Source organism: Oryctolagus cuniculus, chromosome 17 (assembly GCF_051225735.1).
Source record: "Oryctolagus cuniculus isolate XC-2025 breed Fujian yellow rabbit chromosome 17, ASM5122573v1, whole genome shotgun sequence".
Lineage (NCBI taxonomy): Eukaryota > Metazoa > Chordata > Mammalia > Lagomorpha > Leporidae > Oryctolagus > Oryctolagus cuniculus.
Genome location: NC_142883.1, coordinates 8,919,317 through 8,932,170, shown reverse-complemented (window position 1 = coordinate 8,932,170; position 12,854 = coordinate 8,919,317).

Sequence of the window (12,854 nt, the reverse complement as noted above, 5' to 3'; positions counted from 1 at the left end):
CATTTGAGGAGTGAACCAATGGAAGGAAGACCTTTCTCTCTGTCTCTCCCTCTCACTGTCTGTAAATCTACCTCTCAAATAAATAAACAAAATCTTAAAAAAAAAAAAAAAAGGATATCTGTCAAATCTTTTGGAAAAAAATAGCTTGTTCAACACATAGTCACAATTACTGATATATTTATGGAAAAATTAATTTGAATTAGCTGGCGCCGTGGCTCACTAGGCTAATCCTCCGCCTTGCGGTGCCGGCACACCGGGTACTAGTCCCTGTCGGGGCACCGGATTCTGTCCTGGTTGCCCCTCTTCCAGGCCAGCTCTCTGCTGTGGCCCGGGAGTGCAGTGGAGGATGGCCCAAGTCCTTGGGCCCTGCACTCCATGGGAGACCAGGAGAAGCACCTGGCTCCTGCCATCGGATCAGCACGGTGCGCCAGCCGCAGCACGCCGGCCGTGGCGGCCATTGGAGGGTGAACCAATGGCAAAGGAAGACCTTTCTCCCTGCCTCTCTCTCTCACTGTCCACTCTGCCTATCAAAAAATAAAAAAAAAATTAATTTGAATTATATTTGACATCATTTATCCAAATAAATTTCAGATGGATAAAATGTAAGATAATTTTAAAAATTAGTATATACAATTTTGAAAATCATTAGCTGGTCTTCAGAGGAGTTTTTCTGTAAAAGATTCAGGAAGAAGCTAATAAGTCATGGTAGACATCATAAACATTTAAACCTATGAAACTGAAAATATTTCACATTTTAAAAATATACCATAAATAAAAGTGAGTGATAAGCAATACACTGGGAAACATATTTCATGAAGGAGGTGAAATTTATGCATAATCTTTTGTACAACTAAAAATTTCCAGTTAAAATGAGGCATTTGACCTGAATTCTGTAAACAGTTCTGCGTCCTGATTATTTCCTGAAGCACACATCTGAAAGCCTTTTATAAAACACATTTTTTTAAATTGATTTATTTACTTGAAAGTCAGAGTTACACAGAGAGAAGAAGAGTCAAAGAGAGAGAAGTCTTCCATCTGCTGGTTTACTCCCCAATTGGCGGCAACGGGCCAGAATTGTGCTGATCTGAAGCCAGGAGCCAGGAGCCAGGAGCTTGTTCCAGGTCTCCCATGTGGGCGCAGGGGCCCAAGGACTTGGGTCATCTTCTACTGCTTTCCCAGGCCATAGCAGAGAGCTGGATCAGAAGAGGAGCAGCCGGGACTAGAACCGGTGCCCATATGGGGTGCCAGCGTTTCAGGCCAGGGCGTTAACCTGCTGTACCACAGCGCCGGCCCCATAAAACGCACCTTTAATATAGGCATGGTTTACTACTTCCTGATAAGCTCATTTAACATGGGGCAGTTTGAAGAAAATAGCAGGATGAACTCATGAAAGCATAAATTTTGGAGTATGATAAATTCTGTTAAAAATGTGTCGACTCGATGTTTTTGTACTTCAATTTAAATTGTAAAATTCGAATACATGACTCTGTTGGTATGCAGTAAACATTATTTTCCTTTCTTCTACTTGAAGATTAAATAACCCAAGTCTCTAAATAATTCTTTATAAAGGTAATTGCCTAAACCAGGCTTGGCAAGCTGCATGGGTGTCAGATAAACCTGGTTATTCCTATACATAATGTTTTATTGGAAGACAGCTACACCCATGTTTTTACACATTTTCTGTTCTCAATTACCTTAATACCCGCTAAATTGTGTCATTGTGACAAAGGTGATGCAATCTGCAAATCCCGAACTATCAGCTGACCCTTTACAGAAAAGTGTGTCCATCTTATCTCTTGTGAGAAACAGACTTCCTGTTAATTATGTCTCACACGGGAAAGCAATATTTTAATGTAGAGGTATTAAGATGGAAAGTATTTAATATAATTTTCATGTGTTCTAAGCCACTTAGTCAAATGATGTTTAGAATATATGTTACTCAGCTCATGTCTTTTTTCTGTCTTTATTTGCCCTTCCTTCCTTTTTTGTTAGCAAATCCAATGAAAGTTTTAAGCTGTAAAATCATGTATGTGATTGATGCCCCTGTTGCCCACCCCCCCACTTTGATTTTATTACAAAATGGAGTAGAGTTAAGCAGCTGTTCAATTCATTAGAGGCCCTGGCTGAGGTACAATAAAAATGGATTGACTGCCAGAAATCAGGCAGGGGCGTCTGGACCTGGTGTCTTTGCTCTGATTCAAATGTCTTGTGTTAATCCTTCCCTAGCTGGATCTGAATTTATCTATGTGTCTCTGGCTTAGAGATCAAACTCAGAGTTTATTGGTATACGATCTGTTGCAAATTTATGAGCATTTCCTCTTTTCATTCAATACTTAAAAAGCCAAGATTAGGCCATCTTTTTGGATTATTGCCATACCACGTTGGAAATACATAGCTATTTGGCTGGATCATCAATTTGGCAGGTTTAGTTGATCCCATATATTTACATGTTCAAGTAAAATTCTCAACCCTGTGAAAGTGTGGTTTTATCTAACACTTGATTGTAAAATACAGAAACCAAGTGAACACAACGTCAGAATGCTTTCTCTTCCTCCTTGGAACATATTTCTTATTTTTATCATGCTAATCTCCTACATTTTACCATGATTTTCTATTCCTCTGTAGTGTTTATATAAATCAAATAGTCATCACCTTTAACTTTGAGTCATTTCTTGGACCAAAAAAGCATGCTGGCTAATCTCATTTTGTATTCTCTTTTTCTTTCAATTGGTCAATTACATGACCTTGTTTTAATAATTACATTCTTTATTCCACTTCTCTAAATTAATCTTCACCAGAACGCTTCTCCTGAGAATCTGTATCCAGAAACTGGTGCTTCCTGTACCAAAGAGAAACATTGGAGATGGTAGCCAGCCTATGCCAGTTAACTTAGGTTTAAAACTTGTTTAAATTTACAGTTTTATGATCACAGGACAGCTTTATAACTTTTTTGAATGTCAGTTTCCTTAAATAAAAATATCTATTCCCAATATTTTCATTGGTATAGACAATTGAAGCATACCAATCTGATAAAACAGGAATTTTTCCACAAGTATCAGTGGATTTGTCTTTTAAATACCCTTTATGTGCATCTTATTCACATACTCATCTATCTCTTTGTGTTACTTATTTTTATTTTTGATTTTTTTAAAGATTTATTTATTTTACTTGAAAGGCAAAATTACAAAGAGGCAGAGGCAGAGAGAGAGAGAGAGAGAGATGTCTTCTATCCACTGGTTTACTCCCCAACAGGCCACAATGGCCAGAGCTGTGCCGATCTGAAGCCAGGAGCCAGGATCTCCCATGAAGGTTCAGGACCCAAGGACTTGGGCCATCTTCTACAGCTTTCCCAGGCCATAGCAGAGAGCTGGATCAGAAGTGGTGCAGCCAGGACTCGAACCGGCGCTCATATGGGATGCCGGCACTGCAGGCGGCGACTTTACCTGCTAGACCACAATGCTGGCCCCAGTGTCACTTATTTTTAGAAGCAAGAATAAACACTAACTAAAAGATCACATAATTTTGAATAGAATAAACAATGCTCTACATAAATAAACTATTCTACACCCCTGACACTGGAACATCTTCTAGTTGTATTTATCATTCAAATGTTATGAATTTTGTATCAGTTTTGGAAATCAGATGTCCAAAGTCAGGTATTCTATTGTGGTCCTATGGAGGCTTCAGAGGCACAGGTTGGCTCCAACCTTGTATTTCCATGGCTGCATTTTTTTTTTTTTAAGATTTATTTTATTTATTTGAAAGACAGAGTCACAGAGAGAGGTAGAGACAGAGAGAGAGGTCTTCCATCTGCGGGTTTACTCCCCAGTTGGCCGCAACGGCTGGAGCTGTGCTGATCCGAAGCCAGGAGCCAGGAACTTCTTCCTGGTCACCCCATGTGAGTGCAGGGGCCCAAGGACTTGGGCCATCTTCCACTGCTTTCCCAGGCCACAGCAGAGAGCTGGATTAGAAGAGGAGCAGCCGAGACTAGAACTGGCACCCATATGGGATGCCGGTGCTTGCAGGCCAGGGCTTTAACCCACTGCGCCACAGCGCCAGCCCCTATAGCTGCATTTTCTACTATTCTCTCCAATCTCTGGCTCATCTACATAGTTCCAAATAGTTTTCCCATTTAATCAAGGTAAATCCTTAATAAAATCACATCTGAAAATCTCTTTTGGCACATACCTTACATTTTCACAGGTTCCCCAGGTTAGTGCAGGGGCATGTTCAGGAGAAAATTACTTAATGTACCGTACACATTAGGAATGAATGTTTCAGGTGTTGGATTAAAATTACAGTTTCTGTTTATCTTGAAGTGTCTGGATTTTTTTCTTGGCATATCTGAATTTATGGGCAATATTACTTTTATAATAATATGACAGTTTGTAACTTGATAAAAAAAAAAGAAAATCAACTTTTAAAGAGGTATTTAGTATTGCCAAGCAGTTACAGAAATTACTGGTTGCAGGAAAATAAAGACAAAGAAAAAATGAGATATCATTTGTATTTCATACTAATTATATAAATTTTAAAGTAATCACTGGTGATTTCTTTTTTAGAGTTTTATATATTTATTTGAAATGCCGAGTGATGAAGAAAAGAGGTGAGGTTCCATCCTGTGGTTCATTCCCCCCAACAGCCATGGCAGGGCCAGGCTGAAGCCATGAGCCAGGAATTCCAACGAGGTCTCCTACAGGGCTGACAGGGACTGAAGGACTTGAGTCATAATCTTGCTGCTTCCCAGACACATTAGCAAGGATTGGGATCAGCCAGGACATAAATGGTCCTCATTTATGGGATGCCAGTGTCCCAAGTTTAACCTGCTCCTCACAATGCCAGTTTCATCATTGCAATTTCTGAAAAGAATGTTTTTCCCTGTTAAAAATGGTTTCCATGTTAAATCATTAGTTACTGATTTTTAAGTTTGATATGGATAAAGTTCATTCTTAAATTAAAAAGTTATATATATTTATATAACTAAGAAATATATATAAAACTGCAGGAAATAGAGGAATCTAAAACAACTAACGTTCTTATACCAGAGGCAATGTCCTATTCCCAACCAGCATGCTGTGAGAGATGTAACTGTAAGAATTCCAAATTAAATTTCTTTCTGGATGCATTCAAATTTATCCTGAAGACTTAAGTATGCTGCTTATTTGATATAATCATGTGTGATGAATCTGTTTTAACTAATTATAATGTGATCTGAAAATTTTTGAATTGAATTTTCGTATGGAAATAAAAATGTCTAACCAAATATTCAAATTTACTTATTTATTCATATATGATAGAAAAACATCACAAAATGATATTAGAAATGAAATAATCTTCAACATCATTGTTTCAACTATTTACTCCGATGTTAGTTAATTTGAGAATAAAGTTTAAATGCTTGTTAAAACTCCAGGTATAAATGTTTCTTATTCATTTGCGGATAATTCAGACATAGTAATTTTAAAAAGTTCTTCAAAACCAAGAAACTGTGATAAAGATGTGGTGTATGACAGGCACTGTGTTAAACACAGAAATGAATGTTGCAAATAAGCCAGGGAGAACCACCATGTTCTAACAGTGACCACAGGCTGTTAAGCATAAATCGTAATAGGCTATGATTTCACTGAATTGAAATATTAGCTGAAGAAATTACATTTTAGTGGACTCCAAAAGGATATGCAGGAATTAGCTATATGAAAAAGAGGGGGGAGTTTGGGTACTCTAGAACATGGAATTGCTGATACCAAATTTCATAAAGTCATCAAGTTCAAAATTTGGCTACTTAGAAATCATAGGTTAGGCTAAGAGGTAGAGTGAGATAAAACGGAGAGAAAGAAAACTAGAAGGCCAGAACAATGTTTCAGAAACAGAAAATACTCAAATGAGTGTTTAGTCAATTGAGTGAGAGATCCATCACACCTTAACTATTCTGGTAGTCATTTTTCTCTCTAAAAGGAAACACTAAAAATCAAAGCTTCAAACCAGATTCTGGCATAACTTTTCTTTAAACCAAATGTACAAGTAATGACCAAGTGCCAGATACTGAATGCCCAGGTTCAGAAAATCTTTTAATTTTGTATATGACTGAAATTTCATATATGTATTTATCTGGCAGCTCCATGATTCCACAGTGGCCCTGGCTATAGAGCTCTTATTAAAATAAAATCTTCCAGTATAGTCAACACAGGGAGATCCCATATCCAGTTGTCAAATGCTGTAATTGTGCATGCAAAAATAAGACATCTAAATAGTTAGCCTGCTGATCTGTTGATGATTTTATATCCTTGAAGTCACTTTTTATAACTTCATTGTCAAGAGCTCACAGCATAACATGAAGATATAAAAACATAGAAGACACCAGACGATAGCAGTCGTTGAATATATTCCTTCTTTCCTTTTTGTTTTTTGTCCAGGTTGATGTAAAAATGTAAATGCAGGGTTTGATATCAGGATGTTAGCACAACCCTAGAGGGAAAAGGTAGTTTTCTTTATAAACTGGCAAGCCTGGAATGGCCACTTCTGACATCATGGGTATTTTTAATGAAATATTAATGACTCTGATTTTAATAGGAATTTCAGCACAACCTAAATTAAGCCATTGGAAAAGGGATATGGTCCCGTTAAGAACAGTAAAACCGTAAGCTCCCTTCCTGAAGAGTAGCTGAGGGCAGTTAAAGTGACAATCAATTTAACCAGGCCATATTGCTCTGTAAGTCTCTCAAGTGTGAAGTCCCAGCATGCCTGATGTATTTCATTTTAATTTCCTTTTGGACAGAGCTATGGTTGGTGGGGAACCTCACACACAAAAAGGAAAAAATAAGTGTGCAGAAGAAGAGGAAATTATTTAACCCTTTCAAAAAACTATGTAATATATTTAGCTAAGTGAAGAAAAACAAGCAATGTTTGATTTCTCCTTTTGTTTTTAAGGAAAAATAAATGTAGAGTAAATAAAGATGACTCACGATTTTGATAACTTCCATTAAAAGTTTAAAATGCTTTCTTGGTACTATTTCATGAAAGAAATTAGGCGGATTAAAAATAAATCTGTGGTTTCAGTTTTTATATTGAAAGCTAAAAATCATGTAATTTCAAATGATTTTTTTTCTGTCATTGGAATTCATAATCTAAATGGTAACTTGGCTGATCTATTATTAATTTTACATTTTAGAAGTTGGGTTTTAAGATATGGCCTTTGAGGGCCATTGCTGTCACACAATGGTTTAAGTCATGGGCTGCAGTGTTGGCATCCCATACGGGCACCAGCTCGGGTCCTAGCGACTCTAATTCAGATCCAGCTCCTTGCTAATGCACCTAGAGAAGCAGCGGAAGATAGTCCAAGGCCCTGGATCCCTGCACCCATATGGGAGACCTAGCAGAAGCTCCTGGCTCCTGGCTTCAGCCTGACACAGCCCTGGCCATTATGGCCATTTGGGAAATAAACTAGCAGATGAAAAAGATCTCTCTGTCTCTACCCTCCTCTCTCTCTGTAACTCTACCTTTCAAATAAATAAATAAATCTTGAAAAAAAAAAAAAAAGAGATGGCCCTTGGAATCAGATCAGCTTTGAGGTTTTCAAGATTCTTGCAAAGTTGGATAAGTACAATATCAGACAAATACGAAAGACTGTTTTTAAATTTTACAATGTTCCTAATATGTAGACTGTTCAGTTATCTACAGAAATTTCTGCAAGAAATTTTTGTTCCAGAGAAGACAGAAAAGATGATAGGAATTTTGTGCTGGGTATTGGAATGGGGAAGGCAAAGTTGGATTTAAGGGTCAGGAGGGATCAATCAACTTTTATTAACCTTGCTACTAAGTTATAATTTGATATTATTAAAGCTAAGTGGTAACATTTAGTTTCAGTTCTTAATCTCTAAATAAAATACTAAGTATATATTAAACATGGAGCATCTGGCTGGTGCTGCGGCTCACTTGGCTAATCCTCCACCTGTGGTGCCGGCACCCTGGGTTCTAGTCCCTGTTGGGGTGCCGGATTCTGTCTGTGGGGCCCTGCACCCACATGGGAGACCTGGCTTCAGATCAGCACAGCCCGCTGGCCATAGCAGCCATTTAGGGGGTGAAGCAACGGAAAAGGAAGACCTTTTTCTCTGTCTCTCTCTCTCGCTGTTTAACTCTGCCTGTCAAAATATAAATAAATAAATAATAAAATAAAATAAAATTTTAAAAAGCATGGAGCATCCTTTGAAATTTCTATATGTTCAAGAATCAAATTTAATTGAAATCAAATACTAGGTGTTCAAAAAGCAAATGTTGCCATATGAATCATATTTTCACCTTAATACAAGCTGAAAGGGGATTGTCTACATTGAAATTATTCACAGGGATAGTTCTCCCTGAATATTATTTTAATACAAAAATAAATAGGAGCTTTATTTTCTGTCCCTGTGTAAGAAGTGAAAAGCACAGACACATTCTTTTAAAAATAGCATGTATTAATTCATAATTTAATAAATATTATAAAATTAATATTCTTATTTATTTTTTATTTATTTTTTTTATTTTTTGACAGGCAGAGTGGACAGTGAGAGAGAGAGACAGAGAGAAAGGTCTTCCTTTGCCGTTGGTTCACCCTCCAATGGCCGCCGTGGCCGGCGCGCTGCGGCCGGCACACCGCGCTGATCCGATGGCAGGAGCCAGGATCCAGGTGCTTTTCCTGGTCTCCCATGGGGTGCAGGGCCCAAGCACCTGGGCCATCCTCCACTGCACTCCCGGGCCACAGCAGAGAGCTGGCCTGGAAGAGGGGCAACCGGGACAGAATCCGGCGCCCCGACAGGGACTAGAACCCGGTGTGCCGGCGCCGCAAGGCGGAGGATTAGCCTAGTGAGCCGCGGCGCCGGCCAAAATTAATATTCTTTAGGCAGATTTCTGACAATATTGATCATCCTGGTCAAAATTATCTAATGGCTTGCAAGCATGTAATCAGTGCCAAGTCCCTTTTCTTGACTGGTCTTCAAAGCGTTTAAGCTGCTTCTCAACAACTTCTCCCCAGATGGCCACCCTACACTCCTTTCTCCAGTCTTGCTCATGTACTTTTTCCCTATCAGTGGTATCAAAGCTTGTTCAGCTCTCAAGGTCTAAAGCAAATGCCATCTGTTGGGTCAATCCAGTGATTGCATAACATTTTTCCTTCCTGGATTCCATTAGCAGCTGCATTGAGTGATCATAAAGACTTGTATTTAAACTCCATCCCTACTATTTACAGGTGGGTAAACTCACTTATTTTCCTGAATTGGCACTTTATGGGACAGCAATGGAATATCTTCCAAGAAGAGTTTGGAGATATAAGGATAGAATAATGAGGTATGAAAAACACCTTGCACATTTGTTAATACACAATTACTTCCATTTCTTCTGTTGTCTTCTATATAATTATCTTTTATGTGTATCTTTAGATATATAACTTATAAATTGCACAGTAGCCATATATTAATCTCTTGATACTGGCATAAAGCATTGCCTTACATACTTCACAGAATTAGGAAGGAACACATCGTCTCTCTGCTTCAGCCACCATAATAGGAGTTATCTGTTTGCACATTACCTGTGGGATTAACCCGGAAGATGCTTTTTTCCAGGGAATGAATCTTGAGCAAGTAAGGTTAGGATGCGGAAAATGTTGAAGTTCATATTCAGAAGCAGCGCCAGCAGTGTTCTTTTGTCTCAGCACCCTGGCCGACATGTCTCCTGCAAGATCCTTGTGTGACTTTCTGCTACCTGGATGCCTGAGGAAGCCTCTTTCGGGACTGTTTCCAAGCTTGATCCTCTAACATCCCATCGATTACTTCACCCCTTGATCTGTTGGATTCCTCTCTGCTTAGGAAAACCAGTGCCAGGGTCAGTGTTGTGGCCAGCATTGTGGCATGGTGACTAAAGCTGCCGGGATGCCTGTTCCGTCCTGGCTGCTCCATTTCTAATTTAACTCCCTGATAACGCACCTGGGAAAGCAGCGGATGATGGCCCAAATATTTGAGCCCCTGTCACCAATGTGGGTAACCCAGATGAAGCTCTTGGCTTCAGCCTAGCTCAGCCCTAGCCATTGTGGTCACTTAGGGAGAGAAACAGTTGATGAAAGAGTCTCTCTCTCTCTCTCTCTCTCTTTCTCTTCCTTTCTCTCTGTGACTTTGTCTTTCAAATAAATAAAAAAAAAAAAAAAGGAAGAAAGAAACAAAGAAAGCCAGGGTTTATTCTATTTCTTGCAACTGAAAAGCACTTTAGTTAATACAGATCTCAAGGTTCTTCGGAACAGCTCAAGTGACTAATTTCATTCTTACTTTCATTTTCCATCTACTTGAATTACCTTTATTACAAAAAGCTGCAAACTACTCAGCTCTCACAAGCATAGTTCATACAGAAATGTCAGAATAAATGTTTGGTGATTTCCCTTTATTTAACAGCTTCCAAAATAATGTGAAGTTTCTATAGCTTTGTTAAAAGATGACTTATGTAATATTTTATTATCATTTTGAATCCATGGATCTAAAAATATATGAAGTATTTTGACTAGTTGCATTCATATCAACTTTATTGAAGCTCAGGCTCAAGGCTCATCTATAGTTGTGGGGGATCTCTTCAGTTTGGCATCTGATTCCTTTTAACAAAAGCTTAATAATTCTTAATAGCTCTCTTTATTTTTGTTATGATAATTTTTTTAAATATATTTTCCATTCAGAATTCCAATTAACCATTTCTCCCAGGATGAAATTTTGCTTGTGACAATGGATAAATTTTTAGTGACATTCTGTACAAAATAGCAACTTCTATTCTCCAGAATAGAAGAATCTTAATTCCTCCCATTGTGATTCTAAAACTCCTAAATAGCAACAGTAAGGAAGTAAATGTTCTCCTCTGGCTGCTTTGTGGTTAGAATTAGTGGATGACTACAAGCAGATGCCCAAAAAAAGGCCGGCCAAGAGAAAGAGAGAGAGAGAAAAAGAGAGAGAGAGACGTAAATTCAGGTAAGTGAGCTATGAAAGTATCCTGGAAATGGATCTTTAGCTACTAAAAATTGCAAAATTATATCATTTCATTGTAATAAAACAATCTGCACTTGAGTCACCTAAGATGCTTCAACTCCATCTGAATTTAAAAATAGGAAACACCTTCTATAGCTCAAATGCACATGATAAAGTCAAGCCCCAGTTTGGCTAGCTAGCAGAGGCATCCTAATGACCCTAAAGACCCAGACTCTAACTTCTCACTCCTCTGTTTCTAACTTTTCCTAAAACTAGTTGTTTAGCTCCAAGGAGTTGACCTGATGATCCCAAGCACACTAAACATCACACGGGAACTAAGGGAGACAGCAAGAGCTTGCTAGCTGTACCCCAATAGCTATTTGTCTCCTCTCACATAGTGGTATAAAGTTATCATTCTTTTCCCACAGCCTCATTTACAAGCCATCTTTGCAAGTGAGGGTGTCTGAATAATCATGTTCTGATCAATGGGATGTGAGTTATGAGTAATAAACACTTTTGGAGAATCTTTTATAGCCACCTGGCCTGTCTCAGAGTCTTAACTAGTGCATGGACCCTCTCTTCAGAAGGCACTTTGAAACTGGGAAATTCTATCTGAAAGTACCCTCATCCATCCTCAACCCGCAACGAACTAAAGACTCTGGCCAGCACTGGATCACACATCCGTTCCTGACCCAGTTAAAGTCAGTGAGAGAGTATAATGGCATTTATCACAAATACTTAGAGTTGTGCAAATCCATGAACTTGAGCTTGGGATAGACAATTGAATTGCAGGATGATCCAAGTCTGTGTGGAATATTGAGCAAAACAATTTTTTCAGATAAGAAGGGAGAAATTGAACTAAAATAATTACTACATTTTAAAATCATTATGTCTTGTTACCATTTGAATGTGAGCATAAACACACTCAGAACTCTATACCATGTTGCTCTAATGGCTATGTGTCAGTTTTGTGTGCTTGTGAACATCTAGAGTCCATGTTGTGCATGCATGTGACTTCAAACATAATACATACATAGGGATTCTAGTTCTTTTTCTCTTTCGTTATGTGTGCATTTCCAAGTCACTGGAGTTTTCAATTATTATTCTGTCTGTGCCCACATAGTATTTCATTAAGTAAAAGCACTGTGTTATAATTTAATTGTATTGTTCTAACTTTGCATCACCCTTATTTTGCAAACTAGTGTGATTCTCATTTCCAAGTAACATGGTAATGAATGCCTTCATATATTGCCTTTTTTCCCCCTTTTTAGTTGATTTCCTCAGGATATGTTCTTAGCGTGTTCACCAAATCACAATGACCATTATTGTTATCCGTACTTCTTGCTGCCGAATTACTTTCCACAAGGCTATACCAATTTACACACTTCAAATAATGTATGAACATAATGTGCAAGTATAACCTTGCTTGGCTGGAATTTACTTTTTAATTTGCCACTTTAATAAGTAAAAAATGTCTTGGCATTATGAGTGCCATTTAAATATTTTTCTATAACAAGGCAAAATTCGCCTTGTACAGAATTATTTTTTCTCAATCTCTCATTTGCTTTCTTCTTGGGATTTAAAAAATTTCTCACTAGAGATTTTAGTATTTTTAAAGCATAATTCTCTTTTGTCATATTTTTAGATAGTTTTTTTCCCCAAGACTTCAGATGGCTTTTCATTTTCTTTTAGCTTTTCATTTTTAAGTAGATGTACATTTATGATTTTTTTAAAATTAGGCTCTGATCACCTAAATTATTTAATTTTCCACATACAATTTAGTACAAACATGTGACATTGTAAGAAACATTCAGTTAAGTTTCAAATAAGCTTGCACCTAATATACAAATTATTATTTGAAAAACCAATGCCATTATATTA